The sequence below is a fragment of the Tachyglossus aculeatus genome, chromosome 20, assembly GCF_015852505.1.
Source record: "Tachyglossus aculeatus isolate mTacAcu1 chromosome 20, mTacAcu1.pri, whole genome shotgun sequence".
Lineage (NCBI taxonomy): Eukaryota > Metazoa > Chordata > Mammalia > Monotremata > Tachyglossidae > Tachyglossus > Tachyglossus aculeatus.
The window spans coordinates 6,441,256-6,466,492 of NC_052085.1; the positions used below are offsets into that span (position 1 = coordinate 6,441,256).

At 43.5% G+C, this 25,237-nt stretch overlaps 1 long non-coding RNA gene across 6 annotated transcripts in view; it reads right to left on the reverse strand.

The window, feature by feature from the left end:
* Positions 1–25,237, reverse strand: part of LOC119941650 — a 42,219-nt gene that overhangs the window by 12,967 nt on the left and 4,015 nt on the right. For 3 of the 6 annotated variants that reach the window (XR_005455240.1, XR_005455238.1, XR_005455237.1), the window contains exons 2-5: positions 24,757–24,840; positions 21,490–21,590; positions 8,995–9,105; positions 648–722 (exon numbers count right to left, since the gene is read on the reverse strand). This is a non-coding gene — a long non-coding RNA (uncharacterized LOC119941650). Of the gene's footprint in view, positions 1–647; positions 723–1,139; positions 1,193–8,994; positions 9,106–21,489; positions 21,591–24,756; positions 24,841–25,237 lie in introns of all 6 variants that reach the window. The other 3 variants (XR_005455241.1, XR_005455242.1, XR_005455239.1) reach the window with 3 other exon arrangements.

Consider the following 25,237-nt stretch of genomic DNA (forward strand, 5'->3'; position numbering starts at 1 on the left):
GCCCAAATTGTAGTCTGCTCTGGTGTCATTTGTTTCATAAAATGATCACTTAGGGGTTCTGTGACCAAAAGGCCAATTTATTGGGTAGAATGACTCCTAGAGTTCAATCTTCCACTGACTTATAGCTCGGGGAACCAGGAGACCTGGGTTCTTGTCCCAGCTCTGCCACGGGCCTGCTGTGACCTTGGGCAAATCACTTTACCTCTCTGGCCTCAGTTCCCTCAAGTGAAAAATGTGGTTAAGATAATCTGCTCTCCCTCTTTCCTAGATTGTGAATCCTGGGTGTGAAAGGGACTGTCTGATTTTATTATCTTATATCTTAAGTTTTTACTATGTATTAAGTATTGGGGCAATGTATTATTATAAATGGACCTTGAAATATACTACTTTTAAAAAAAAATATATATATATATATATTCATAGTACTGAGGTACAGCGTTCAGTGTTTTCCACAACAGTAACAACTGTTGTTCTTTTTGCTTATAAAAGTTATTCTAGGAATTCTCTGCCTGGTTTGGAAAGGAAAATACAATGAGCTGGGGTTTTCCTCACAGGCCTCTTACGGGACCCTCAGCTACAGTACAGCTCCCAAAATAAAGCTCCATGAAAACGTGCCCAAATTATCTGGGAAAAGAAAAAGAGAGTACCTGAAAAATGAAAGTCGCTTCAGAAATCCTCCCCACCACATACAATCTACAGCACAGCCAGCCCACGCCAGGCAACTGAGATAAAGGAAGCAAATCACAAAGGGAGAGGGTTGTAAGCTCATCGAGAATAGCGACAGAAAAGGGTTTGAAGCCAATCCACCTACTACCCCGAAAAGACACATTTTGCTTCAAAAGCAACAAGCAGAATGTGGGCTATCTAGCAGATTGTTTTTACCTATTCATTTAAACCGTCGGTTCAACGATGCTTGAAGTGAGACAACAAAGGTAAAACGAACAGTTTGGGAGTTCTATTTGTTGAAATACGGAAATGTGCAGTTTGATTCAGAGCCACAGAATTATCCCCCCCAAAAAAGCAACGACGGAGGGGAACGATGGGTCAGCCTAGGTCCTGAAATTTTTGGGAGGACCACCTGCTTGGAGGAATTGGCTAAATAGATTTGAGCAACACCACTTGCACTCTCTCATCCCTACCTGTCTTCTCCCTGGGGTATATGGAGAGCCCTTCTGCCTCTCTTCAAGCTTTCCTGTTAAAGTAAAATGTAGAAATCCATAATTTATTGTAATGTTTGTCCACCTCTCTAGACTAATCTCCCTGTGGGCAGGGAACGTGTCTACCAACTCTAATATTGTACACTGCCATGGGTTTAGTACAGTGCTCTGCACACAGTAAGTGTTCAATAAATACTATATAGCAATTGCCTTGGTTCTTTGTGAAAATAAGTAAACTCCCCATTTTACAAGGTCTAGGGAAACTAAGTTGCTTACATACAAAGTCCTAGCAAATCTACAACCTAAAACAAGTCCACAATCGAGGATTAAACTGGTACTAATCAATTAGTTGTATTTAGAATTTTCTAGTTCTCTTTAGTGATTACATTGTCCTGTTTTGGTTTTGTTTTTGTTTTTTTTGCCTCCCTCTCACCAGTGAGAATAGTTGGTTTGTTTTTTTCCAACATATTGATTTCCTTCTTCCTGTTTTCTGACGTTTTTGTTGTACACCCATGAGAAGCCTCCTCTCTCCTGGAACTGCAGTGCACTCCTTGATCTCTCCTTGTAATGAAAATCCTGAGGTTTCTGAGCAGCCCACCCTGCATCAGCATCAGTGAATGAAGAATTCAAAATGAGATTGCCTCTGACTACCTACTGCTTTCTAGATTTAGAATGCTGGGAGGGTCATATCCCAGGGAAATTTGATACAAAAATCTATTCAGACTTTTCCTGGGTAATTTTGGTTTTTTTTTCCTCAATTGTATATCTGAGGGGGGAGGCGTTGAGGAGAAAAAGAATGTACTAGCTCGGTAGGTGTCAGGTGACCGTGGTGCTCCAATCTCACAGAAAATCTTCACTAGGACAATCCCAGAAAACCTTTAACTCCATCTCCCATCTCCTCTAAAGGAGTGGTGAATGTAAGCCTCCTTAGTCTCTTCCATTCTCCTCAGCCCTTCCAAACTCATTCCTGATTTAAGCTGCCATTTATCTGGTGAGCCTAAGTTTATGTGTACAGTATTACAGTTAGTTTCCTCTGAACCCCTTATCCATCTACTACTATGAATTTTTTAGGTGGTCATACCTGAGGCTGATGTGTTTGATAGCTGGAATGACCTTTACATGTTCCCAGTGCTCTGTCTGTTCCAAAAGCCAATGTGGAGGGTTTGATTATTGATGAAACTCCCAGACCTACCTGAGGCTGTTTTCAGCAGTGCCCTTTTTATATTAAAGATGCATCAGGCTTCTCTATATTGGTCTGTCAAGTTAATCAAGCAAGATAAATATCTAGCGTGCTCAAAGTGTCAGAGTCTGTGATCAGCACTGGATGTGATCAAGGGGGAGGAGCTTGGAAAAGGCCTCCCTTTGTCCGTCTGTTTAGAAAAATGGTCTTGATTTCATTGTACTGAACAGAAATCAGTCACCACATTTTGTCCCAGCTGCGATCTGTGCTTTAAGTCAAAGATAACAATTTCAAGTGCTTTAAATGCTTTATTCAACTGTTATACTGTACTGTCCCATGTGCTTAGTACAGTGCTATGCACACAATAAGCACTCCAATGCAATCACTAAATTAAATAAACTTCCAGGATGGTGATATAGATACCAAAGCACATCTCACATTTTGGGTGACTTCTTCCCTGTTAAACTGTATGCTCCTTGAGGCCGGGGACTGTGTCTACCACCTCTATTGTACTGTACTCTCCCAAGTGCTTAGTACAGTGCTCTCCACAACGTGCCTAATAAATACCCCTGTTATTGATTAAAATGGAAGCCTCCCTACCCAAGCCCAGGCCGAGGACCAATCCACAACGGTTCACTTCACTCCTGTGAATGCCACTCAGCTCAGATCTGCTTGTCTCTGTCCATGTGATCCAGAGAAGCTCAAAAAGACCCAGAAGTGCTTCCTTATCCAACTGATATTCCTTCTTTTCATTCCATTTCCTCTGGTTCAGTCTTGGATAGACAAGAAGAATAACTGCTCAGCAGTCTCCCCAGAAGAACCCTGAAGACAGCTATTAAGTCACCCCCTTATAAAGTTTTCTTCTCTGGTCTAAACATCCCTAATTGGTAACCTAACAGTCCCCATTTCCCCTCACCTCCAGGCAGAAGGTCCCCTCCAATTAAACTGCACCTTCCAGATCTGCCTCCATCTAACAGTTGCCCTCAGCACATGCTAATGTCTTTATCTATTTGTTCTTTCATGCTCCTGCTATTAGTAGCTACTGCCTTGTTTCCTTCTCCTCTCACTGTCTGTGAAAGGCTTCTGTCTTGCTTGGTTTGATTGTGAGCAATTCACTGTTACCATTCTCTGTATCTGCCCACTCCCACCCAGAGTGGGTGGAGTCTGTTTGTATTTACTGAGCGCTGAGCAGAATGCTTTGGCACATAAATAAATGCTAAAGACTACAATCAGTCAGAGATCTCAACAATGGCCCCCAAAGTGGGTGAAGGCCTAGCAGCTTCTGCTGCTGCAGAGGGGACCCAGAGATATCCTGTGCCTTGAACTGTACCCCAAATCCCCAGTCGACTGTCTCACAATGCCTGCAGTGGCTCAACAGGGACTGAGTGAAAAACTGGATTTACACCCTTTAAGCATTTAATATTCAACCTACCCTCAGCCCCCTTATCCATTTTAATGTCTGTTTCCCCCTGTAGACTGTAAGCTCCTTCTGGGCTGGGAATGTGTCTACCAACTCTTGTTGTATTGTACTCTAGGGAAGCAGCGTGGCTCGGTGGAAAGAGCACGGGCTTTGGAGTCCGAGATCATGGGTTCAAAGCCTGGCTCCGCCAATTCTCAGCTGTGTGACTTTGGGCATGTCACTTAACTTCTCTGTGCCTCAGTTACCTCATCTGTAAAATGGGGATTAAGACTGTGAGTCCCCCGTGGGACAACCTGATCACCTTGTAACCTCCCCAGTGTTTAGAACAGTGCTTTGCACGTAGTAAGCGCTTAATAAATACCATTATTATTATTATTACTATCCCAAGGGTAGAGTACATTGCTCTGCACAGTGTTAGCGCTCAATAAACAATATAGATTGACTGATTGTGGATGGCTCTGGGCAAACCAAAACCGCTAACTGGGGAAAAAACTCCACTCTAGGTACTGTTGATGGGGAGAGACCCCCTCCCTTCCCCTAGACAAAAGTCCTCCGCAAGTAGATAGCCTGCCCGAGATATCCCTCTAGACTCTAAGTTCGTGTGGGCAAGGAATGTGTCTGTTACAGCGTTGTGCTGTACTCTCCCAAGCGCTCTATACAGTGCCTTGCACACAGTAAGCGCTAAATAAATATGGCTGATCGATTGATCAGTCATTTGATCACTCAGAGGCAGCTATGGTGTCAGCGCCACTCTGGGTGTCTGAACAAATGAATATTCTACATTGTAAGCTAATGGTGGGCAGGGTATGTGTCTGCCAACTCTGTTATAATGTATTCTCCCAAGTTCTTAGTACAGTGCTCTCTACACAATAAGTGCTCAATCAATCAATCAATCAATCGTATTTATTAAGCGCTTACTGTGTGCAGAGCACTGTACTAAGCGCTTGGGAAGTACAAGTTGGCAACATATAGAGACAGTCCCTACCCAACAGTGGGCTCACAGTCTAAAAGGCTCACAGTCTAAAACCAATAAATATTATTGGTTGATTGATTATTGGGGAACTCTCTGCTCACCCTGAAAAGGGAAGGCACCAAAAGTGGTGCTGTAAACCCTTTCCTGTCTCACCATCTCGAACCTGACTCCCCAGAGGATTGTGCCTGGTGAATTTTAGTCTTGCATTGCAATGACAAACAGAAAACCAGCAATCAGACAGAGATGGGTGGCAATTCTCCTGCTTCTCTGCCTGGCTCCTTTTAGAGAGGGGGAAGGTGTGCTTGTTGGGGCTGAGATGGAAGGAAGGGAGACGAGCAGGCACATCTGATCCCCTACACAACAGGGAGGCTGGAATGTAAAAATCTGTTCTCTTGTCAACACTGTATTTTTGCCATGTTTAAGGGAGTAGCATAATTTCTCTGGCATTGCCTACTGTTCCAGGAAGGATAAAGTGTTAGCCATTATCCAACTGGTCAGGTCCTCACACAGGAGTAACCAGGGAGAAATATAATCCTGAGCTTGCTATTTCAATCTTTCCAAGGTTTTTCAACTGACAAGTGTATTTGCTGGTTCCCCCAGATTTCTAAAAAGGCACTTACTTTTTCCTCAGGAGAGCCATTGGGGTCCGAACCCACAGGGTTTGGGAGAGGATGAAAGATAATCCTGTCAGTCTTCCTTGGAATTAGAATGGTCTCATAGCAAAATGAGAGTGCTGGGTGCTTTCTATGGTCCCACAGAGCAGCTATTAGCCACCATTTTGGGTGCCTTCCTGATATCCTTCAAGATTTGGGAAAATGGCAGGAGACCATCAAAGATTAATCCCAGGGGTGAGGGTCAGAATGGAATTGAGATTCCTCCTGGCCCAAAGCTTTGTCCTTTCTTTAAAACATCAAAATTCCAACCCACCTCTTGCTGACCCCAAGGGTAACCTCTTAGTCCATTTAGTTCTTTTTAAAAATGTTTTTATGGTATTTGTTAAGCAGTTACTATGTGCCAGATACTAAGCATTGGGGTTGATACAAGGTAATCAGGTTGGACACATAGGGGGCTCACAAATCTTAACCCCATTTTCCATATGAGGTAACAGACACAGAAAAATTAGATAACTTGCCAAAGGTCACACAGCTGAAAAGTGACGGAATCAGAATTAGAACCCAGGTCCTCTGGCTCCCAGGACTGTGCTCATTCACTAGACCACACTGCTTCTTTGTCCCTTGGGTCTCGGATCACACAAGAAGTCCCAAAATCTCAAACCCCGCTTTTGGGGGAGCTCGTTGTCCTTGTGGAGGACAACCAGGGAAAAGGGGTGGGAAAGTGGCTACCTGAAATCGGAAGTACTAGCACATTACTTGCTATCTCATGAGACTGTTCAGAAAATTCTCTGCGATCCTCAGCTTAAGACTCACAGGAAGAATTACAGATTTTTGTTTTTCTCAAATGGTACAAATGGATACTTGAAAATAATTCCTGCCAATGTTAACCTCATCCGGCATTGGAAGAAATCCACTGCTTTGAGCTAATGAGATGTTTTCTTTCCAACTGTCCAGAGCTATTATCGAAAGGCTAAAAGAATGTGTCGAGAATTTCTGGGGAACAAAAGCAACTGAGTCTGAAATCTGAATAGGAGATTGAACACAATGTGTGTTCGTGAGCTAACACTGTAACAGTTAAGCAATCGCTCCCAAAGCGGTTTTACTTCAGTAATAATGATGGTATTTGTTAAGCTCTTACTATGTACCTGGCACTTTACAAAATGCTGGGGTAGATACAAGCAACTCAAGTTGGGCACAGTCCCTGTCCCACATGGGGCTCACAGTCTCAATCCCCATTTTATAGATGAGGTAACTGAGGCAAAGAGATGTGGTGGAGCTGGGATTAGAACCCATGACCTTTCGACTCCCAGGACCATGCTCTGCTACTACACCATGCTGCCTGTCAGCCTTCTCAGTACTCAGCCTTGCCCATGAATCTCACCTAACAAAAATCCCGATTGCATATATCTACCCCCACACTTAGCCCAGTGCTTGGCACACTGTAAATACTTAACCAATATTATTATTATTATTATTATTATTATTATTATTTTATTGGAGAAGGCACAAAGTGGCTGCAACAGTGACAAGGATGGGTGAGATGGGCAGTGACTGGGCAAATTGGAGGAACTGGGGAGTGATGGCAAACAGGTGAAAGATGTGTGGGGTGTCAAACAATGGGACAAACTGTGTGGAAAGTGGCACAATGCTAGAGCAGAGTTGGAGGGCAGTACAGACCGTCCATTTACTCTCCCTCTTCCTGCTTCCCACAGCCATTCCAGCGTACTCTTCTGATTCTTGCCCTGCATGCCCACTCTGCCCACTTTCTTTCTTTATCCTGCCAAGCTATCTGCCCCCATTTCCAGTTCTTCCTCTTCCCTTCCTCACTTCTCACCCATAGGGCTTGATCTTTTACCTATTCATTTCATGCAGCCGTGCCCATCCTTTTCTGGCCCTTTCTACTCACTTCTGGCCTCCCCTTTCTACTTTCTGAGCGCCAATCAACCGTGTTTATTGAGTGCTTACTTTAGAAGCAGCGTGGCTATGAGAAGCAGCATGGCTCAGAGGAAAGAGCCCGGGCTTGGGAGTCAGAGGTCATGGGTTCAAATCCCAGCTCCGCCACTTGTCAGCTCTGTGACTCTGGACAAGTCACTTCACTTCCCTGTGCCTCAGTTACATCTGTAAAATGGGGATTAAGACTGTGAGCCCCACATGGGACAACCTGATCACCTTGTAACCTCCCTAGTGCTTAGAACAGTGCTTGGCACATGGTAAGCACTTAATAAATGCCATCATCATTATTATTATTATTATTTATCCAGAGCACTATACTAAGTGCTTGAGAGAGTACCATACAGTTGGTAGACATGATCCCTGCTCTCAAGGGATCAAGGGAAGTTATCTTCACTTCCTTCCACACTTGGGGTTGCCTATAAAAAGCCCCAAATAAAGTGGGCTTTTCTCTCCATCTACCTCGGGCCCCCGACAAAGTGAAATTGGCACAATTACTTCCTTGAAGGAGAGGCCAGTGGGAGCTCTCCAGCAATTCAAGAGGAGGAAGAGGAGGAAGACCACCACCAGGGATAACAGTATATAAATGCAACTAAGCACAATACATTGTTCTTTGCTCTTGGGAAAGGGAAGGCTGGTATTTAGGTACCAGGGACCTCAAAACTATCCAGGAAATGGACAAAGTTAGCTGACAGCACTGCTTCAGTGAGTGGAATGTGTTGTACCCTGCACCCTAAGCAAGAGGCATTTTGTATGCAAGTCCATTTAATTGTTTTAAGTAATTTCAGAAAACCTAATTTATCAACCATGTGACTTTAGCCACGAATGTAAGAAATGAAAGGAAGGGCCCAATTTTAAGCTTGGATTGTTGGCACACTTAACTTCGGGCTATGGACTGCTTCTGTGGTAATTAGGACAGTTAGCTATGGGGAGTTCCACTGTTAGAGAGGAAAACTGAAATTTGAACCTGAGGGTCTTTGTTAAGGAGTGGCTCAGTCAAAGAGAATGCAAAATTTCTTGAGAGCTTCCTCTCTTGGTGAAATCACCAGAAACCGCCATCTGTGAGAAGCAGAACAGGATGGCGGTGACTCTAATAGACTCATTTGTAGTCTCAGCAGGAGTTTCTTCGAAGTGCGGGAGTCAGAGTCTCCCCTAGGAAAAATTCAGAGTAGATAAAATGCCACACCTCAGGCGTTACTGTAAAATTGAGAATTACTCGGGGAGGGATTAATTTACTTCTAATGAACAATAAATGGTATTTTTAAAAAATGGTTAAGTTCTTACTATGTTCCAGGCACCGTACTAAGTGCTGGGGTAGATTACAGATACAGTTCCCGGGCCATTTAGGGCTCACAGTCTTTATCCCCAGAGCTGTGAAATTTTATAGTGCAACTGGGACCTAATCCTGGGGTGCGTGAGGGGTAGGAGGGCTTTCTTACTCATGGGAACGGCCAACTTTCTGAGGAGACACGTGATGGGCTCAATGTGTCCTCAACTACCTGCTGCAGTAAATATATGGGTGGTTATGAGGTAGTTGTTTGTACAGAGTATGTCCTCAGTCAACACTATTGATTGAAATAAAAATTGCTAGTTTGAGGGATCAGTTCATTCTCTAAAGAAAATATGAAAGTTTGTGGGAGGAGAAGATTTCTTGTCTCATGTGTAGGAGTCTGATGCTACAGAAGAGAGGAAGACAGTACCTGTCACAGGCCTTGGCTGTCTGATTGAATCCCCTCTCCGCAGTCACCGTGACGGTAGAGACACGCTGAACTGAGTCTGTGAAGAGGTGATTAGTGGGTGATTTCTTCCCCCTGTAGATATTAGATGATCAAGAAGAAATGGACTTGATTGGCAGGAGAGATTTTTAACTACTACAGTGACAAAATGCTAAAATGGGCCACCTAGGGAGGTGGGAAGTCTTTTAATAAAGAATAGGAATCAATCAGTCCTGCATGGCTAATTATTCATCTCATGCAACCATCTCTCCAGGCCCCTCCAACTCTGTGAATCTATGTTCCTTCTAATTCTGCCTCTGCCCCAAGTTTAATACTTTCCTCTCACACTCAAGGAACCTTATCTGGTACATTTAGGTTATCAGGCCACCATGATGTCCCAGAGTCCTGCCAAGGCATTACTAGCAACATGGAGCTTACAATGAGGGCTGGTTATTTTGAACAAGCTCTCAATCCCAAATTCCATGTCACAAGGGAAAGAAGGACACCCTAGAACAGAATCGGGCCGGCAAGGGATCAATCAATCAATCAATCGTATTTATTGAGCGCTTACCGTGTGCACAGCACTGTACTAAGCGCTTGGGAAGTACAAGTTGGCAACATATAGAGACAGTCCCTACCCAACAGTGGGCTCAGAGTCTAAAAGATGCTGGGAAATAGTTGCCTGGGGACTGCTATCTGTCCTTCATCCCCTATAGGGGTGGCAACCTTGGGGAGGTGAGACTGTAGCTTGGCTCGGTCTGTTTCGGAATTTAAATGGATTCCCAGAGTTTGAATTTTCCACTTCTTGGGGTCACCAGGATGTAGTCACTGTGGCTACAGCAGGAAACAGAACGCTGAGGTGGCATCAGGAGGGGCAACCTGAGAGAAACATCATCAATCAATCATATTTATTGAGCGCTTACTGTGTGCAGAGCACTGTACTAAGCGCTTGGGAAGTACAAGAAACAGAGAGTGAGGCAGAGATAACTAACGGAGGGGAAAGAAATGGCAGAGGCAGAGATGTAACAGAAAGGCCAAAAGCGGGGGATAAGCATTGTGAACCTTTGATCTAAAGATGAAAGTGAAACTAGGGCCTCCATCACTCTGAACGAGCCCCCCTGCATCCCGATAAAATTAATGGTACTCTGGCAGGTTGGTGAGCTTAATTTGTTTTGCGGTTTATTTCATTTTTCCCTGGATTGATATGGAACCGCTTATCCAAATGCATATCTTCTATCAAGAGGCCAGAAACTTCAGTATTGGCCCTCTCTAATTAAAAAAGATGGGGACCCAGAAGAGAGTAATTAGATGAGGCTTAGAGCCAAACCACAAGAGGCAGTTTCTTAGTCACCATATATTACTTAGAAATTGCCACTGCACATTTATCTCATTTGACCAAACGAACATGGGCACTTTTTTGATTGTCTTGTGATGAATTTTTAAAGTACTCTGCCACACCTGAGTTTATGACAGAATTTACGGTTGGGCCCCCAAAAGGCAGATTTATAAGGATTATGCCTTAGATTCATTTATTTATAGGACTACAATATTAGGAATGTCTTGTCTCGATATAATTTCATGCCTAAATCAAAATTCAGAAGACAAATCCTATTGCAGTGGAACAAAGCTGCTTATGAGTCACATTTTCTTATCAACAAAAGGAAAGGCCGGGTGGATGCGGTGGAGCAGAATTTTTTTTTCCCCTTAAAAACGGAACCAAAAAAACCCCAATGCTAACGCAAGAGTTCAAATGCAAGGAATCTATCTCCTTTTCCCAGTTTCTCTAAAACGCACACACAAGACACACACACAAAAAAAATAGGGCTGCCGGTCTATTTAACCTTGAAGTGCTGGCTCCCTCCCAGACAGGAGGGGAACACTAGATCAATCCTTGCTACATACAGTATAAAAGGAAGTATTCCCTATTAATTAGAACAGGGAACGAAACATTCACATCATTATCATGTCTCAATCATGCAGCATGGCTTAGTGCATAGAATTCAGGCCTAGGAGTCGGAAGACCTGGGTTCTAATCCCAGCTCTGTCATTTGTCTGCTGTGTGACCTTGGGCAAGTCACTTCTCTGGGTGTCAGTTACCTCATCTGTAAAATGGGGACTGTGATTGTGAGCCCCATGTGGGACAGGGATATGTCCAACCTGATTATCTTGTATCCCCTCCTCCTCCCCCCTTCACCTTACCTCCTTCCCTTCCCCACAGCACCTGTATATATGTATATATGTTTGTACATATTTATTACTCTATTTATTTATTTATTTTACTTGTACATATCTACTCTATTTATTTTATTTTGATATGTTTGGTTTTGTTCTCTGTCTCCCCCTTCTAGACTGTGAGCCCACTGTTGGATAGGGACCGTCTCTATATGTTGCCAACTTGTACTTCCCAAGTGCTTAGTACAGTGCTCTGCACACAGTAAGCGCTCAATAAATACGATTGATTGATTGTATCTACCCCAGCACTTAGTATAGTGCCTGACACATAGTTGGCATTTAACAAATACCATCCAAACGCAACATAAACCAAATCAATCAATGGTATTTATTGAGAGTTCACTGTGTGCAGAGCACTCTAGTAAGCACTAGAGAGAGAGCACAATCCACGTCTACTAACTGTACTGCATTCTCTCAAACATTTGAATAAAGTGCTCTGTTCAAAGTAGCCATTCTCTCTCCCTCTAGACTGTGAGCTCCTTTAGGGCAGAGAATGTGTCTGTTCATTGCTACATTTTACTCTCCCAAGAGCTTAGAACAGTGCTCTGCACACAGCAAGCACTCAATAAATACGACTAAATGAATGAACGGATTCAACAAGATTGACTGCCTTCCCAGACTGAGCCCCCTTTTTCCTCTCCTCCTCCCAATCCCCCCCGGCCCTACCTCCTTCCCCTCCCCACAGCACCTGTATATATGTTTGTACAGATTTATTACTCTGTTTTACTTGTACATATTTACTATTCTATTTATTTTGTTAATGATGTGCTTCTAGCTATTTCTATTTATTCTGATGACTTGACACCTGTCCACATGTTTTGTTTTATTGTCTGTCTCCCCCCTCTAGACTGTGAGCCTGTTGTTGGGTGGGGACCATCTCTATATGTTGCCAACTTGTACTTCCCAAGCGCTTAGTACAGTGCTCTGCACACGGTAAGCGCTCAATAAATACTACAGACTGACTGAAAGAATGAATGATCCCACTTTTGCAGTCTTTCCATTTTCTCTTTTTAAATTTCACTTTCAGGGGCTTTCCCTCCATCAGTTCTCTGAAACAGCAACTACCAATCAGTCTATTACCTATTCTTAAACTGTCAATAGATTTACTATTCAGACACCTAGCAGTCAAATACAGTAGTTTCAAAGCATTTAAAATGGTATTCAGATTTTTTTCTTCTACTTTTTTTTCCTTTATCAAAGAGATAGAGTAAAAAAATAATGAGGAAAAACATTGAAAAATTAACAGTAAATGAAATGTCATACCAAAGGTACTGCTAACTTCTAAAAGACTTACTAGAAAGTTCTCCAGGATGTACTCAATTGGAAACACAATTACCTGACTACTGGGAGTAATGTTTTCATTAGGAGATCTCCTAGGGCCTTGCATCTTGAATTAATTTCCCCTGTGAGATCAGTGTTGCTAAAACCACGTCATCTTATAATACAATTGTCTCTCTGTCTTTGCCTCACCTCGGATGGCAGGGGGCCGGAAAAGATGCTCTGCTGAATTTTCATGGGCACAGTGAGGAAGTGCATAAGAGCTCTCTCAGTATGACACTCCCACCCATGAACCAAGGGACAACTCTATAAGTCTTTAGAGAAGCAGCACGGTATAGTGGACAGAGTATGGGCCTGGGATTCAGAAGGTCACGGGTTCTAATCCCGGCCCTGCCACTTGTCTGCTGTGTAACCTTGGGCAAGTCCCTTCGCTTCGCTGTGCCTCCATTACCACATCTGTAAAATGGGGATTAAGACTGTGAGCTCCATGTGGGACATGGACTGTGTCCGATCTGATAAGGTTGTACTTAGGTAATATCTACCCGCCTCAAATCCACCAAAGTAGCACACTTTCCCCCTTCAAAGCCCTACTGAAAGCTCACCTCCTCCAGGAGGCCTTCCCGGGCTAAGCCACCCTTTTCCTCTACTCAATAAATATGATTGAATGAATGAATGAATTTATTTTATTAATGATGTGTTTGTATCTATAATTCTATTAATTTATATTGATGCTATTGGTGCCTGTTTACTTGTTTTGATGTCTGTCTCCCCCCTTCTAGACTGGGAGCCCATCATGTCTGTCTCTATTTGTTGCTGAATTGTACTTTCCAAGCGCTTAGTACAGTGGTCTGCATATAGTAAGCACTCAATACGACTGAATGAATCAATCAATCAATCGTATTTATTGAGCGCTTGAATCAGATTGAAGAATCAGATTGAATCAGATTGAATGAATCTACTCCCACACTTAGTCAAATGCCTAACATACAGTAAGCGCTTACCAAGTAACATTTAAAAAAATGGGTATCCCCTCATCTGTCTTGGGTGATTTGAGATGGTCCTACACAGTGCATGAGATTTGTATTTGAAAAATCCCTAAACAAATGTCTGAAACATCAGCATCTTCTAACCCAGATGACAGCAAGATTGTAAAATCCTGGACTGGGGCTAGGACAGAGAGTTATTAACAGGGATGTTTTACATTTGCTTCTCTCTGAAAGGGATAGGTGGTCTGTTCCAGTCCTATGATTCAAAAAGTACTTGGCACTTAAATGATATTATCATTCAGAGATGTGCCCAGCAGTAGCTGTCTAAAAGGAGGAAGGCCCTATATTTTACACCCTGGAGCAGCTAGTTGAATGACAAAAATGTGTTGTTTGTTTATAATCATTAAGACAGAATTGCTCTGCGCTTTTGATGTTCAGGTTTTCTCCTCCAGTTATCCTGGAATTGTAAAACATAAAGCTTCCTCTGTTTTTGATCTATAGTTGCCTTCAATTCATGCCAACACAGTCGTTCTAGACTGTGAGCCCGTTGTTGGGTAGGGACTGTCACTACATGTTGCCAACTTGTACTTCCCAAGCGCTTAGTACAGTGCTCCACACACAGTAAGCGCTCAATAAATACATTTGAATGAATTCAAGCTAATCAGGTTGGACACTGTACTTGTCTTATAGTATTAATCCCCATTTTACACATGAGGTAACTGAGGCACAGAAAAGTTAAGTGACTTGACCAAGGTCACGGAGCAGACAAGTGACAGATCTGGGATTAGAACCAGGCCCTTCTGATGCACTTGGCCACACTGCTTCTCATACCCATAGAGGTCGGGAGGAAAACTAACTGCAAACCAGACTGCCCAGGATATTGGGCAAGTCACTTCACTTCTCTGTGCCTCAGTTCCCTCATCTGTAAAATGGGGATTAAGACTGTGAGCCCCACGTGGGACAACCTGACCACCTTGTATCCCCCCAGCGCTTAGAACAGTACTTTGCACATAGTAAGTGCTTAACATATACCATTATTATTATTATTATTATTATTATTATTATTATTATTAAATCCAGATGAATGGCCACTCTACTTATCTAACCCTTTCCTCAAAGGGGATCCCCACTTATCTTCTTCATCTGCTTCCAGCATCCTTTGGGCTCCAGTCCAAGTTGCCTTGCTTCTTTCTCCCACAGGAAACCAAAATACACTCCTCTTGGCAGGTGAATTTTTTTTTTTTTAGTTCTCTGTCACTAATTACTTCGGTTCACACCAAATGAGAGTGATTAATTATCTCACTCATCATCTTGAGAAACATTTTTTACTTTTACTTGGGCTAACTGGATAGTTCAGAAGTCAACAAAAAAAGGAGCAAATAGTAATTATCCATTCATTGATTCAAGATAACCTCATTTTCGGTCTTTTCCCCCTCCTCTGTCTAATAAAGAGACCAGAGTAATAAAGAAATCTCTCTTCACCGGTGTTGTCTCCAGTGCCATGAAAATAATCAATTTGTGAATTGTACTCTGAAGTATAGAAGTGGATTTTTAATGACCTTAAGTTGTAATGGGGCAGTCTGATGAGCCATGGGTTATAACACTGCCACCAGTTCATTCCCCTAACCAGTGCCAGCTGGCATTGGCCATGGAAAAGATTTTCTTTCCACACCTTCCTCAGCAGCAAATAACTACCAAACCCTCTTCTGTCCAAAGAGCCTTTATTGCACTTTATTTATGCCTGTTGGCCTACAGGCAGCACACCGAATACAAGGTAGCCCTTCCTCAATTTACCCGGTAGCTAAGCAGTCTGTGCCTTGTGATAAGAACTCCAGAAACTCAGAAGCAAAGATCCCTTATTGGCAGCCTGATGATGGCATCATCTCCGATCCCTTATTTTTGGAAAAAAAGCTTCCACTATATGTAAAACAAAGCTATGTGTCTCCCTCATGTCTAATTTTCAGTGAGGGATATTGTTCCTCAGCACTTAATACAGTGCTCTGCACAAAGGAAATTCTTAATAAATACCATTCCTTCTACTATAATCTGCTTCAGGGCAGGAAACATAAATCTTGCTCCCATTGTATTCTCCCAAGAATTTGGAACAATGCTCAGCACCCAACAGGTGATCAGTAAATATCACTGATTAATTGATTGATTAATTGATTGAAAAATATCCATGCATTCTGGCCCACCGCAGTGAGCTTCATACGCAACCTCTCAACTCAACTTCTTCAGAGGCATCGCTTACTGATGAACTCTCAGGCTGATTAGGACTGAGGATGAGTTCTAAAAATAACTTAATTTCCTAATGCCACAAATGCTGGTTTCTCTCTGGACAGTTCCACAGGCAATATAACAGGAATAGGCTTAATATAGGAATAATAATAATAATAATAATCATGGTACTTGTTAAGTGCTTACTACGTGCCAAGCACTAGGGTAGACACAAGTTATCATAATAATAATAATGGTACTTGTTAAGTGCTTACTACGTGCCAAGCACTGGGGTAGACACAAGTTATCAGACTGGACACAGTTCCTGCCTCACATGGGACTCACAGTCCTAATCCCCATTTTACAGATGAGGCAGCTGAGGCCCAAAGAAGTTAAGCGAATTTCCCAGGATCACACAGCAGACAAGTGGCAGAGTCAGGATTTGAGTCCAGGGCCTTCTGACTCCCGGGCCCCTGCTCGATCCACTAGGCCACAATGCTATCTCTGCTGCCCCTTTAACCTTCTCTCTAATCTTTTTCCTTTTCCTTTTTAAATTCTTTAGATGGGTCCAAAGGGAGCTTACTTCTCCCACCTTTCTTTAGAGTGGGAATTCTCTGAGATCTTTACATCTTCACCTGTTTTCCCCAACAGGGTCTATTCCTCCTTGAAAGCAAGGATGCCAACATTTCAGCTGTTAGGCATTACCAGATTAATAATTTTATTTAGTTTACCCTGTGGAAAACAGCCAAACAGAAAGTTCTTAAAGACCTGTCTGCCCTTGCAATTGGGTTCTTTCCTAGCTGAATTTATGCCCCACACAGCTAATTTGTTGCCCGATATTTCAGGGACCTTCTATCAGACAGAGAAGATTCAATTATCCTCCCAGAAAAGGATGTCAGCAGATCTACAAAGACAGACCAACAGAGTCATCTGAACCTTCCTCTGCCTCTCCTTCCCTGGAAAACACAACAGTACAAGAAAAGGCACCAATACAGCCACAGACTCTAAGGGGTAAAATCGCCCCCCCGCCGTCTTTTTTTGCACTTCTTGATGCGTTTGATGTGAAATTTAAAACTTCAGTTCTACAGTGACTAATGCATTTAAGAATAATGATCTGTAATCACTCCATGTCTGCATGCTATGTAAATAAGACCCAGGAATGAAGCACATCTGTCATAATGAAATGTGATTTCCATGTACCACAAGGGAGATTAGAAACAGACGCTTTCATTTTTGCAAGGTTCTGAATGAACTTTCTTTCTGATTAATAAATGTTAAACAGGAAAGGTACTGGCACTGGGGCTTGAATGCAAATCAGATCAGAAAGTTCCAGAGATTTTATTTGCTCCTGCACTAGATATAACCTCATTATTTTATTAATCTCTCACCACTTTACTAATCCCTCATAATAAAACTGTGGACATTCACAGCGAGTCAGCCGGATCATTCTTCACATAGTGACATAGATAATCACATTGGACCAAATTGGAGGAAATAAACAGTGGTCTAATGATCAGTAGTTACATTTTCTATTCATATGAAATGCATACATTTACTTCCTCTATGAAGATAGTTTAGAAGAAACTTTTTTTTGTATTTCCATTTTCCTTTTCAGAGCTAAATAACTCACAATTTAGATGAAACCTCTAGTGGTTAGGCGATTCATGTAACTTACTTCTCTTTATACTCACCCTGAAAATGCCCTGAAAGAGCTAAAAGAAATGGAAGGAATATTTTGTCCCCTTTTTTAAGGAAAAAATAAGTTTAAGTATTAAGACATTACTGAAGTTCTTTGAGCTGTATTCCAGAAATGGACTACTTCTGCTACAGATTTATAAAGCATTCTAGAGGATTGTGTTAAAACAGGCTCACTGTTGCAAGGAATAACATTTGGCTATATTTTTCTTGAAATTGATCTTGCACCAATTGATTGGTGGTTGAACTAAGAGCCAAGGGGTCTCTCTAGCTTGTCCCCCCCTCCCTCTTTCCCTTTCTCTGTCTCACTTTATACCAGGTAGAAAATCAGCTATGTAAGCATAAGGACATGGGGATTTGACAAGCCGTTAACTGTAATGAGTATGCTTTGGGCCCCAGTCGGCTGCCTAATTTGTTTGAAATCTCCAGTATCAGATGGAATTAGCAGAGAGCATACAGAAAGGGGGAAAGGACAATTTGATTTCTTTCCAGAGGAAATCAGACAAAAAAGTGATGAAATTAAAGACCCAATGACAAGTTAGTACATTCAGCCTTGAACATCAGACTGTGCCCAGTGAAAAGGTGGAAAGAACAATCTGTTTATGAAAGATACCCAGAGGACCAGATACTTAACCCACGTAGTGATAACTTCATACAGGGCAAAAAAAAGCCAACAGCAGCAGAGTAGTATAACCTGTATACTTCTGAGGATTGGATCCTGGCAATCTGCAAAAAAAGTCACTCCTTCCAAAAGGACCGAACAAAATTCCAGCTAGGGACAGGGCGGAAATTCTTTCTCAGAAACAAAAAAAGAGAGGGGATAACGCCGAGTCTTGAATGTCTTTCATCATTCATTGGTTTTATTTTTCAAAAACAAGAGACACTGGCTTGAGCTGACAGCAGCCAGGCAGTGGCTGTGTACTCCAAGTTAAGAATCCCAGAGGAGAAATAGCAGGAATAGGAAGAAACTCACTGTGCAATCACTGTAATTAACTCTGATTAGCCTTTAAATTAAACTAAACAAATTTAAAAAGGGGAGAGAACGCTAGTAAACAGGAAAGGAGGAGCTATGGAAGAAAGGGGGCTGTGGTCCAGGTATAAGAGTTGAGCGATTCAGTCATGTCCACGAGGTCCTGAACTCCTGATGCTGATGGACACAAGAGAGGGCCAGCCTGGGAAGGGGAAAAACAGGATAGGGGAGAAGCTTCCCACATATGTTGGTCAATATGGCAGGATTCTTTCGGATTGCTTACGTGTGGGGAGGGATTGGGGTTTGAAACAGCACCGAGAGGCTCCACACAAGAGGACTGATGTATCATTTATTTACTAAATCCTTCGTTGACCCTAGCTGACCTTCAAATCATTTTTATCAGATTTGCCTCAGAAATAGGACACTCAGGAGACAACTAATGAGGTCATTACCCCTGCCCAGCTCGCTTACCACCACCAGGCAAGTGCAAGCTCGGCTCTAAGTGGGAGTTCACGCAACGAAGATTCAAATCATTACAGGTGGTAAAACAGGGTCCTTAGTTGACCCAGGGGCACAATGGCACATTTGTCAATTTCTACTCTTTCACTGGATGAAGATTTGCCCCGGTTCCCCTCCCTTACCAGACCAAGGGCCCAATTTATAAACAACCATTCCAAAACAGCTCAAAAGAGAAACTAGGCCACAGGTACAGCATGCACGCACACACACACACAGCCTCACTAACACACAGTGAGGCCAAGACGATTACCCTGCTTCCCAACTACCCAAACGAAAGGAAGACTTTCTTACACCGTAGGTGAGAAGTACGTGGAATTCATTACCACAGATGTGTTGTGCAGGAGGAAAATAACAGTATGTTCAGGAAGGGAATGGATAGATCCGTGAATGAAAGGTCTGTAGGGCATATTGGAAGGAATAGGAGTCTCCAAGTGATGCCTTTTTTGGAATGTGGAAGACTTGGAATTGTTTCAAGGCAGAGGGGAAGGAGCTGGAGGAAAAGGGGAGGTTGAGGAGGCTGGTAAAGCAGGAGCGGGGATTGGGGTAGGGAAGCAGGTATTATTAAGAGGGGAGCCCGGGTGGGATCCAAAGCTCAGGTGTAAGATCAGAGTTAAAGAGCAGGAAGAAGTCCTCCTCTTGAGCGACAGTTGAGAAGGAGAGCCTGGATGTGAGGCCAGCAGAACGTCGAGGAAGCAAACGAGGCCCTTGAGAGAATTGTCACTGATGACCTCTCCCTTGTCAACAAAACAGCATCTCTCACTTCTCCCAAGCTGCCTCTTGGTGTCCCGATCTCCCTAAAGCCTCTGCTCAGAAACAGCAATGACTTTCCCCACTGCTGGTCTACTCCAGCACTTAGTACAGTGCCAGGTAAAGAGCGAGCACTTCACAAATACCATTAAAAAATAAATTAAATAAATAAAAAGGAGCAGGGAGTGGTAGGCTGGCTGTGTCTCCTCCACCAGGTTTCTTCAGTCAGTACCCCACCGGAGTCCCTGCCATCCTTCCCCCTGAGGCGTCTCCTTCCCCACAGCTCCCACTACTCACCACTCATCCCATGGCTCCGTTTCACCTGACAATGTTGTCTCTTGATGAATAATAGCACATCTACAAGGCAGAAGAAGCTGGGCATCCCCTAAAAACTTCACACCTAATACTGATGGTGTATTTGAAAATACCGATCACATTAGCGCAAAGAAAACCGACAGCGAGCAGCCTCGCTGTACCCTGCTGTTAACGCCCAGCTCCTAACAAATTTGGAAAAAATCCTTTTCACTACCTTGCATAGCCCCTAACAATGCCATGAGCTGCCAGATGATTCATAAATGCCTTCTGATTACAAAGAACTGAAAGCTTTTCCAATATTAAAGACCTTTTTCATTTACGTGTTGGATTGTGCTGTTTGGATTTGGACCATGTGAAGGTGTAGAATGTGTACGCCTTATGGAGCTCCTGAACCTTCACAGCAAAACTTGAAAATTGAATAATAAAAAAATCCAGCGGAACCTTCTGCCCTCCTGAACCTCTGGTACTGTTATTTCAGAATCTAATCAAAGCTGCAGAAGAAATCCGACTCGAGACCAAAAAAATACTTTCTCTGCGTCACTTAAGAGTCATTCACTCCCGTAGCTGTAACTCCTGTGTACCAGCAAAAAAATGTCAGAAAATCTGGATTTCTTTACAATCACCTTCTAGGCATGAGTCTGGGAGCCAGAAGGTTCTAATCTTGGCTAATCTTGATCTTCGGAAATTCACTTCATTGCTCTGTGACTCAGTTTCCTCACTTGTAAAATAGGTATTAAGACTGTGAGCCCCATGTAGGACATGGAATGTGTCCAACCTGATTGCTGTTATCTACCCCATTGCTTGGAACAGTGCTTGACACATAGTAAGCACTTAACAAATACCATCATCATTATTATTACGTGACAAATACATAACGTAACCTGGAGAGGAGAGACAAGAGGCAGCAAGCTGCTGCACTAAAGACAGAGCAGAAGCAGAAACTCAGGGGTTGGCACACAGTAGATGCTCTTGTAGACAAGGATGACAGCTATAAAATAAACTAAATTTCTACCTACATGTGATTCATTCATTCAATCGTATTTATTGAGTGCTTACTGTGTGCAGAGCACTGTACTAAGCGCTTGGGAAGTACAAGTTGGCAACATATAGAGACGGTCCCTACCCAACAGTGGGCTCACAGTCTAGAAGGGGGAGCCAGAGAACAAAACAAAACATATTAACAAAATAAAATAAATAGAATGAACATGTACAAATAAGAGTAATAAATACATACAAACATATATACATATATACAGGTGCTGTGGGGAGGGGAAGGAGGTAAGGCGGGGGCGATGGGGAGGGGGAGGAGGAGGAGAGGAAGGAGGGGGCTCAGTCTGGGAAGGCCTCCTGGAGGAGGTGAGCTCTCAGTAGGGCTTTGAAGGGAATTCAATGTGATTTCAAGGTACACTTAAATTCACAAGACACTTCCAAAGGAGGGGAGAACTGTTGCTTGCCTCTGATTCACTAAGGACAGTAAAGAGCTGTGAAAGTCCAGGAATCAAGTCTTGCAAGGCACACTACCTGATTTCCTGGGAGCAAGATGTTCTTCAGCCTAACTCCTCCTCCACTCTTTTTCTGCTTGAATTCAGCTAGGAAAGGGCTGCACCGGGAAAGGAAAATCCCTGGGGAAGAGAGGAGAGGGATGATCGTTCAGGGGGCACAGGCCCCAGAGAGCCTAAAGCTGTCTTCTTTCATTGTAACGGGGGAGACATCAAGAGCTCATCATGTCTCGTGAAAATCAGGCCGTGGGCCCAGATAAAATTGAATCCACTCTTGTCTCTCCTTCCTGATTGTATAGGAAATCAGTAAGGTAAGAAAGGAGGGCTAATGCTCTTGACTGACATTCAGCCTCATCATACGATGAAGACCAAGAGGTGTTCGTCCATCCTTTTCATTGGATGAGACTGTGTGCTCGTTGTGGGCAGGGATTGTCTATCTTTGTTGTTGTACTGTACTTTCCCAAGCGCTTAGGACAGTGCTCTGCACACAGTAAGCACTCAATAAATACGATTGAATGAATTGAATGAATTGGCATCTTCAGAAGAAAATGTTTATATATTTCGAGCTAGCCCAAGCTGCCTTTTTGCTTCTGCTGCATTCTCCCTCAAAGGTACTGACATTTCCCAGCAGATGTCCCAGGAATACACAGCTGCCGATTTTTCGATGTCTTCATCGTTTATCCTGACAGGATTCCCAATATGGTATTTGAGGCACATCTGCTGGAGGTGTTAAGTGTTTCCTTCCAAACCAATCTTGTGTGACTCCTGTCCCGGTTTGTTGCGCTTTTGCCTCCAGCTCGGCCACGTCCCTGGAAAAGGCTGCGCAACCCTCTGCAATCGGTGGCTGGGTCTGTTCTGTTGCTCGATAACCTGTCTGTCTGTTTCTCTGTCTCCCCCTTTTAGACTGTGAGCCCAGTGTTGGGTAGGGACTGTCTCTATACGTTGCCAATTTGTACTTCCCAAGCGCTTAGTACAGTGCTCTGCACATAGTAAGCGCTCAATAAATATGATTGATTGATTGATAACCACATCATTTCTCAATTCGAACTTCTGAACGTACCTTCAGAACATGGGCAAACTGAAGCTAATGATACATAATGAAGTCTCGGATTCTATCGTCATGGAACCGCACAATGAGCTCAGCTCCTTTCTTGCAGGTCCGGGGACAACAACGCCAATCTAAGCCCCTTTCTCTCTCTCTGTCTCTCTCTTTCTCTTCATCCACGCTCCACGTTGGGATCCAGCTCATGCTGATGTTGGAAGACTAGCTGGTGATCCTTTGGAGCCAGGCTCTCTGAGGCTGGGAGCCCTGGCTTCTTTGCACACAAATGCAGGCCTAGGATCTAGACAGTAGTCCAAAGGCAATTCTCGAGCATAACTCAGAGACTACCAGGGGGCTGCCCCCACTGGCCCCTTCCAAGTTCCCTTCAGGGCCAGGCCCCTGCAGCAGTGTTTCTACTGAGTGGGGTTCTAAGAGGTCAAGGTATTTTCTGACTTTTGGTGTACAGCTGCAAAATGGCATTTAGATGGGAGAAGAGAGGTTGAGAGCATCCTTATGTCTCTGTCTTTACTGCCACCATCTTCAGCAGTGCGGCCTGGTGTGACATAGTGTGGCCTGGGGGAAAGGCCAGGGCTGGGAGGCAGAGGACCTGGGTTCTAATCCCGGCTCTGCCACGTACCAGCTGTGTGACCTTGGACAAGTTACTTAACTTCTTTTCACTTAAGTAAGCTCTAGACTGTATGCTAAATGTGGGCAGGGAATATGTCTGTTTATTGTTATACTGTCCTGAGCGAGCGCTTAGGACAGTGCTCTGCACACAGTAAGCACTCAATAACTACGATTGAATGAATGAATGAATTCCCTGTGCCTCAGTTCCCTCAACTGCAAAATGAGGATTCAATACCTGTTCTCCCTCCTACTTAGATTGGAAGCCCCATGTGGGACCTTATTATCTTGCATCTACTCTAGTGCTTAGCACAGTGCCTGATACAGAGTATGCACTTAAAGACCACAGTTATTATTATTACTGAATTAACTATTATTATTCTCATTCGCCACTGTTAGCTCTACTCTGCCCACCCCAACCAAAGCCACTATTTGTTAACTATTGAATTAATTCATTTTCATCCTTTACTTGTGTTTTCTTTTCAATCTAGACTCTTACTTTTTGACCCACTGACTAGTTGATAATTTCTGTCCACTCGCCTCCTTTATTAGAGTGGAACTCCTCAAGGGCAGGGACTTCATCCTCTGTATGACCCAGAAGTGTCTAGTCCATTGTCTGCCCACAACAGTCTCTCAGTACAGTCCCTGCTGTTGCTGGTGGTATCGACAATGTTGGCTAAAGTGACAACAATGACAGTGGAGCACTGAAAGCAGGAAAGAGGAAGCACAGCCTCAGCAAAAGACAGTCCGAGATTGGTCACCAGCCAGCATTCATACAAGCCTGGACTGTAAATTTGTAGTGGGCAGAGAACATGCCTACCAACTCGTTATATTGTACTCTCCCAAGCGCTTAGTACAGTTGTCTGCACACTGTAGGCGCTCAATAAATACCACTGCTTGATTGGTGGGGGAAGCAGCATGTATAGTGGAAGAGCCCCGGCCTGGAAGCCAAAGACTCACCTCACCTTCCTCCTCGCCATTATGGCGGGTCCTTTGACCCGCCAGTGGCCTTGGGGCCACCTCGTTGACAGTCTCCCCTTTGGGCTAATTAATTAACAATGATGAGCAGCGTGGCTCAATGGAAAGAGCCCGGGCTTTGGAGTCAGAGGTCATCGGTTCACATCCCGGCTCTGCCGATTGTCAGCTGTGTGACTTGGGGCAAGTCACTTCTCTGAGCCTCAGTTACCTCATCTGGAAAATGGGGATTAAGACTGTGAGCCCCATGTGGGACAACTTGATCGCCTTGTATCCCCCCCAGCGCTTAGAACAGTGCTCTGCACATAGTAAGCGCTTAACAAATGCCATTATTATTATTATTATTATTATAGACCTGGGTTTGAGTCCAACCTCTTGACACCAGTCTGTTGTGTGACCTTGGGCAAGTCACTTAGCCCCGGTTTCTTCATCTGGAAAACGGGGATAATAATACCTGACTCATACCTACCTCACAGGGCTGTTGTGAGAGCAAAAAATGAGATACTAATTGTTAGAGTGCTTTGGGAATAAAACCACTATACAAAAAACAAGGTATTCTAATCATTATGATTATGTGGCCAGGAGGTTTTCACACTGGCGGTTACAGCTGTGTACACACACACACACACACACAAACATGAATCTCACCATCAGCCGTGTTTTCTCCGAATATAGAGTCAGGCTATCCCGGGGAAATACTTAAGAAAAGCTCAGTTTCTGTTTCCTGGGCACCTGTTCAGGGAAGAGAGCAGAACGGATGGCTCAGCCTTATCTCAGTGGGACAACAGTTGTGGAATTGAGCTGGGGCTGAATGCCATGAAATGGCTCACTCCCACTAGCTCCTGCAAAACTTCTCATCACCACAGCAACCCGGTAACCAAAATGTTCACATTCTGGGTATTTATATGTGTAACACCAGAAGAAAAAAAAAATTACACCCTGCATCATTTTACCACAGTGCAATCCAGGGCCAACTGGGAGGGAAATGCGGCAACCCCTGCCAGCTGCAGAGTTGCTCCTTAACCCATTGCTTCTGGAAGTGATGCTGGGGTTGTAATTAATAATAATAATAATAATAATGATATTTGTTAAGTGCTTACTATGTGCAAAGCACTGTTCTAATCAATCA